Source organism: Benincasa hispida, chromosome 9 (assembly GCF_009727055.1).
Source record: "Benincasa hispida cultivar B227 chromosome 9, ASM972705v1, whole genome shotgun sequence".
Lineage (NCBI taxonomy): Eukaryota > Viridiplantae > Streptophyta > Magnoliopsida > Cucurbitales > Cucurbitaceae > Benincasa > Benincasa hispida.
This window is the reverse complement of record NC_052357.1, coordinates 53656220-53663382: the sequence shown is the minus strand read 5'-3', so window position 1 is coordinate 53663382 and position 7163 is coordinate 53656220.

Here is a 7163-nt window from a genome sequence, read left to right as displayed (position 1 = left end):
CTAACTGATGCGTGCAACTTGGTAAACGATTTACCTTGTGATGCTAAGTGATCGTTTAGTTAGTTACTAAGCGATGAAGCTTGCTGACTTAAACGATCGTCTAGCTCGCGCATGCATTAAACGATACTCAGCGATCGCGTGCCCGATCGTCAACCCAATACGACCAACTCTTGATCGCATACCCCATCGTTCACCCGATGTGTTCAACCACGATCGCATAGTCCTTTATCTTCACGATGCGATGGACAGTGATCAAATAGAACCTTTTCTTCATGATGCCATCAACCATTGATCATCTCCTTCCTTGAAGAGCCGCAACCTTTGCCCAGAACTTCAACGAACGACTCAAGACTTCAAACACTTTGACTACAGACTCGATTACGATTATTTAAGCCCAAAAACGCAGGGGCCTTTACAAATAATCGCAAATGTAAAAGGATTAAACAGACCGAGCCAATTCATCCCGAGAACATCCATTAATCCGACACATCTACAACAGTATTAAAACTTAAAACAGCGTAGAAATGCACCCACCATGAATGTATATGTTATTTCGTTGCAACAAATGAAATCGAAGTATCAGAAACCTGACTCTGAGACCAATTGAAGGATCTCATACCGAGAGTTCCATGAGCGGGCTTAGATCGCTCCGATTTCACAGTGACCGAAACATAAATGATATACATTCCATACAAACAGTTATGTATATTAAACTCATAATCGGCATGCTCAAAATACATTAAAACATAAGGACATGGTTCATACTAGTTGAAGACAATCTTCGAACGATTGAACCCAAAGCAGCGGAAAACCACTTGCCGATCTACCAGAACCCGATGAGTCTGTTGACTACAACAGCACGATCCAAGCGTACAAGAATAATTTCGCGGGGACAACACCACCACAAGAGAAACCCGGGTATCCTCGGCGTCAAAAACCCAAAAAAAGTGGGCTCTAGTGAGTTTGGTAGAGGACGGAGGAGAAGACGTCGTGTAGATGATAAGCAAGTGGGAGATGAACTCTGCTATCATATAACAGAGATGCTTATCGTATAGTAGAGCTACACGATCAGTTAGGAAAAATTCAACGATCGTTTAGGAAAGATGTATATGATCATTTAGAGAACGCGTGAACTAGACGATCGTTTAGACGAACGAGCTTCTGTAGTATAGGCTCTCACGGTCGCTCTTTCATGGATTCTTTTGGGCGTGGGCGATATGAATGCACGACTGAAAAAAAAATTATTCAAATGAAAACGATTTTCATAGCTTTAACTCGTCGGTTACCATAACCTTCGCAACCCCATCTTCCCACGTCCGAATGTGGATTAATCGGTTAATTATCAAATAATTAATCAATTAATTTAATTAATAAATATAATCATATATATAATCCTATATTTATGATATCATATACACTAAGTATTTTTCCTCTACTTGATAATAAATCAAATTATATCTTAATTTTCTCCAAAATAATGTATCTCACATTTCACCAATTATATCAGAATAATAACACAGTCCAATTATATCAATATAATGAATCTTCCGTCTTTCAATTGACATCAAATGAAACCCAAAACACGGTTCACATTACCAAGCTACCACATGGACCTAATTGACATAGGCTCTAACTGTAAGGTAGTGAAAGCTGATAAATTCTTTAGCCACGAGATCACCACCGTTAACGCAGTGATTCCACTAAAGACCAACAACGAACCTTCTACCCACAAATATATTTCTGTGTCCACGATAAACCAATCATGATACGATGACCCTTCAACAGATGCCATAAGTTACAAACCGGGCAAATTTACCATTTACCCCTGGTAGTACATCTTACTCCTAATACCATGATTCTCAATAACAATACAACATAGTCCCAACTATGTAGAACACCTCCGCCAAAGAAGGTGTTGGCCCCATCGTCAAGCCCCGGACATCAGCCCTAAGAGGTATCACTACTTACCCCTGCCTCCGGGTAAGGATAGTGAATTCCATCCTTGTAGCTGAGTCCCACTCCCCAAACAGACAAACCCAAAATGTAGGTTTAATCGCAACCGGCCACTCGCCCATAAGAATCAAAAACCGCCCTCAACTGCAGGATTCCCAGCCACTCAGGTTAGTCATTTACCTGGTCACCTAGTGAATGAAGTCTCTGTCATGAACGGTGTTATTAACAAACATTGAACACTTCGTCAGCGTATACAAACTCTTGATAGGACGCCCCGCCGCATCCCAACACGAAGATAGGACGGACCCATCTGTGCAATCACAACACTGTGACCATTCCACAAAAGCGCCCACGTTCGTAGCGTACCAAAGTGTCCTTCTATAACTCCTATACACAAACCATTGTTATCACATCATATACATACACTGTAGTCACCACATCATCTTGAGTCACATACAGAAACTAGGATTTAATTAAGAGTGGTAAAGCAAAATAAAACAAATAACCGAGCAAGAACAACAAAATATGTAAATACAATAACAATCACAGTCGTATATACGTTACAAACTACAGGACACGAGCTTAGACATCAACCCCAACAATCTCCCACTTCCTAAACGAAGTGGGTGTAACAAAAAACTTAGTACAAAACAAAACTAAACATAAAACCACGTACAATTAAAAATTCCCCACTGCGTAGGTTAGCGTTGGCGACCATGACCCATGCTGAGGCCTCAAAACACTGACCAGACAGCTTCCGTAAAGGCAGCACATTGTGCTCCAAGCGATCGCGTGAACCATCATTCCCTTTATCACTACCTCGTATTAGAATCTTCGCTCTATGTTACCCCGGTGACTGCGTGTCCTTGGAGTGCCACTACTCCTAATAATCACAATAGAGGTAATCGAGCCTAAGACATATTGAATAACTTTCCAGCTGCAAGAACTTCCGAGCCAACACCTCCTTAGGGCTTCGCAACCCTACGGACCCGCTTCATAGTGGAGTCTCGATGCACCCGTTAGTGCTTCGCCATCCTAACCCTCGTAAGAGTAAAGGACTGACCCTGAAGTGTAACTACAGAGTCCTATCATCTAAAGTTATACCGTATATCCGTTAAGGAAAATCCCGAACCATACACGAGCATGTATCCCTTGTCTCAAAAGATACGAGATGCTTCACTGTCCAGTAACCTGGCCAGGGTAGACAACCTACTGACTATCCCACAGCGTAGCAGATGTCGACGAGTACAAGAGCATCACGTACATCAACGCAATGTAGTGCATATGGACCCATCTCATCTCCTCAACCTCTGAGGCACTTTAGACTACATTTCCTTAGACAAAGTGACTCCATGCTTGAACGGTAGTAGGCCCCTCTTGGAGTCCTGCATCGAGTACTTGAGCAATATCTTGTCAATGTACGATGCCTGAGACAGTGCTAGCACTTTGTTCTTACGATCCCAAAAGATCTGGATACCTAGAACAAACTGAGCCTCTCCTAAATCTTTCATTTCGAATTGGGTCGCTACCAGTTCTTAACTTCAGTCAGTAGACCTACATCATTCCCGATGAGTAGGATATTATCTAAATATAACACTAAAAAGACTACTGAAGTGTTGATGATCTTCTTGTAGCACAAGGTTCATCAACATTTTGGTCAAAGCCATACAACTTGATCGCAACATCAAATCGTATGTTCCAAGATCGAGATGCCTGTTTTACTCCATAAATGGACCGATTCAGTTTGCAAACCTTTTGTTCTTGACCTTGGGCTTTGAATCCCTCAGGCTGTACCAAATAAATGGTCTCCTCAAGATTGTCATTCAAAAAGGTCGTCTTGACATCCATTTGCCAGATCTCATAATTATAATAAGCTGCAATAGACAGGAGGATGTGGATCGACTTTAACATGGCAACAGGCGAGAAATTCTCCTCATAGTCGAATCCCTCTACCTGGGTATAACCCTTTGCCATAAGTCGAGCCTTGAAGATCTGTACCTTCTCATCAGCACCCTGTTTGCGCTTGTAGATCCATTTACAACCTATAGGGCGAACCCCATCAGACTGATCTACAAGATCCCATATTGAGTTGAAGTACATCAACTCCATCTCGAGATACATGGCCTTGACCCATTCATCCCGGTCAACATCTTCCACTACCTTCTTATAAGACAACGGATCCTCAACATTGCCATTTGGTACCATAGCAAGGATTTTTGTGAAACCTAGATAGCGAATGGGTGGGTTCACATCCCTCCCACTACGTCGAGGTTCCCTCAACTCTTGAGGTGGAACCGACCTACTAGATGAACTACCATTAACAAATCTTGCTGATGTAGGAGGCTCTTCAACAACTCTTGTTGAAGTTTCAGTAGTTTCATTGGAAAGCTCATGCAACACGACTTTGCTCCGTGGATTGTGCTCCCTCATATGATCCTCCTCCAGGAAAGTAGCTTTTGTTGAAACAAACACCCTATTTTCTGTTGGATCATAAAAATAAGCCCCTCGTGTGCTTTTGAGGTAGCCTACAAAGAGGCATAACCTCGACCGTGGTTCCAACTTCTTGGGATTAGCCTCAAGCACATGTGCAGGGCAATCCCAAATGCGGAAATGACGTAAACTAGCTTTACCATTAAAGCGTCATTGCAAAACTAGATGTCATACACGGTTCATTTAAGTTTTGCTAAACCATATTGGATCAATGTTCGTTTAAGGTTTTCAAAAGTATTTGCTAAAATCTAATGTAGATCAATGTGTTTGTTTTTTCAGCAACATGTATGATTTTCCGTTAGTTGCCTCTTTTAATTTGACCGATTACATAGATTGGAAAGAGTCTCTTAAAACATATTTCGTGGTAAACGACCTTGAGTTTTTCATGGTTGAGAAGTGTCGTCAAGTCCCGACCCTTGATGCACCACGAAATGTTCGTAATGGATATGAGGTATGGATGAAGGCTAATTCATTGGCCCGACTTCACATTTTGGCTAGCATAGCTGATGCATTGGCCAAAAGGGTTGAGAACATGGTCGTTGCATGTAAGATCATGGACTCGTTGCAAGAATTGTTTGAATGTCAGTTCTCACTTTTTTATCACAAAGGGATGGATGACAAAGAAACCAGTAGTGTCAGTTCCCAAGGTAACCTCCAGTCTTTCTTGAATGTCAAGGGACTAAAAGAGAAAGCAATTGTTGCTGACTCTAAGGAAGTTCATCGATGAGAATTGTTCTCTAAAATGGAACTTGGAGCTTATTTAGGTTCTGATATTGATCCCACTACCCTTCAGAAGAGGAAGAAGTCTAAAGACAGTAAGTGTGATTTTGTCTTGGATATGTGTTTGGTAGAGAATAATGATTCTTCCTGGATTCTTAATTCAGGTGCTACTAACCACGTCAGTTCTTCCTACGAAGGATTTAGTTCCTGGAAAACATTGGAGGATGGAGAGTTGACTCTTCGAGTCGGTACTGGTGAGGTTATTTTAGCTGTTGTTATAGGTAGGCTGAAGTTATTTTTGGACAAGAAATGTTATCTGTTACTGGATAATGTTTCTGTAGTTCCTCATATCAAGAGGAACTTAATCTTGGTTTTTTGTCTGATTGAACAAGGTCATGTTGTTTCCTTTTCTGAGAGTAAAGTGTTTATTTTCAAGAATGGTATGGAGATTGGTTTTGGTTCAATGGAAAATAACTTGTATGTACTAAGGCCGTTAGTCATAAAAGCCTTGCTTAATACTGAAATGTTCAGAACAACGACAACTGCAGAAAGACCAAAGGTTTCTCCTAAGGAAAATGCCTATCTTTGGCATCTAGGTTAGGTCACATCAACCTCAATAGGATTGAGATGTTGGTGAAATGTGGACTCCTAAAAGGTTAGAAGAAAACTCCTTGTCAGTATGTGAATCATGCCCTAAAGACAAGATGACCAAACGACATTTTATTGGAAAAGGTTATAAAGCCGAGGAAACCTTGGAGCTTATACATTCAGACCTCTGTGATCTGATGAGTGTTCAAGCTCGAGGTGGATATGAATATTTCATCTCTTTCATAGATGATTATTCAAGATATGGGTATACCTAATGCAACGTAAGTCTGAAGCCCTTGACAAGTTCAAGGAGTATAAGGCTAAAGTTGAAAACTTGTTAGGTAAGAAGATAAAAACACTACGATCTGATCGTGGTGGAGAGTATATGGACCTCGTATTCCAGAACTATATGATAGAACATGGAATCATGTCCCAATTCTTGGTCCAGGTACACCTCAGTAGGATTGTGTATCAGAAAGGAGAAACAGAACCCTGTTGGACATGGTTCGGTCTATGATGAGTTATGTGCATCTTTTAAACTCGTTTTGTGGATTTTGTAGTGGAGACTGCATGTTACATTTTGAACAACGTTCTCTCGAAAAGTGTTTCTGAAACACCTTTTGAGCTGTGGAGAGGCCGTAAAGGTTGTTTACGCCACTTTGGGATTTGGGGATGTCTGGCCCACGAGCTTGTGGCTAACCCTAAGAAGTTGGAACCGCGTTTGAAAGTTTGCCTCTTTGTAGGCTACCCCAAGGAAACGAGGGTGGATACTTCTATGATTCGAGTGAGAACAAAGTGTTTGTGTCGACAAATGTTATCTTCTTGATCAGGGATCATAAACCACGAAGCAAGCTTGTTTTACATGAGATTTCTGGTGAGACTACTGAGAGTTCAACAAGAGCTGTTGAACATACTGATAAATCAACAAGAGTTGTTGATGTCGGTTCATTTAGTCAATTATCTCAAGAGTTGAGATTGCCTCGACGTAGTGGGAGGGTTGCGAACCCCCTGGAACGTTACATGGGTTTGACTAAAGCCCAAAACACCATGTTTGATGATGGAGTTAAGGATCCATTGTCTTATAAGCTAAGGATCCATTGTCTTATAAGCAAGAAATGAAAGATGTTGACAAAGATGAGTGGATTAAAGCCATGAATCAGGAAATAGAGTATATGTACTTCAATTCTGTCTGGGAACTTGTGGATTAGCCTAATGGGGTAAAACCTATAGGTTATAAGTGGATCTACAAGAGAAAACAAGGTGTAGATGGAATGGTGCAAACCTTTAAGGCTAGACTCGTGGCAAAGGGTTATACCCAAGTCGAGGGAGTGGACTATGAGGAAAATTTCTCATTTGTTGTCATGCCGAAGTCTATCAGAATACTCCTATCCATAGCCACAATTTATGATTAT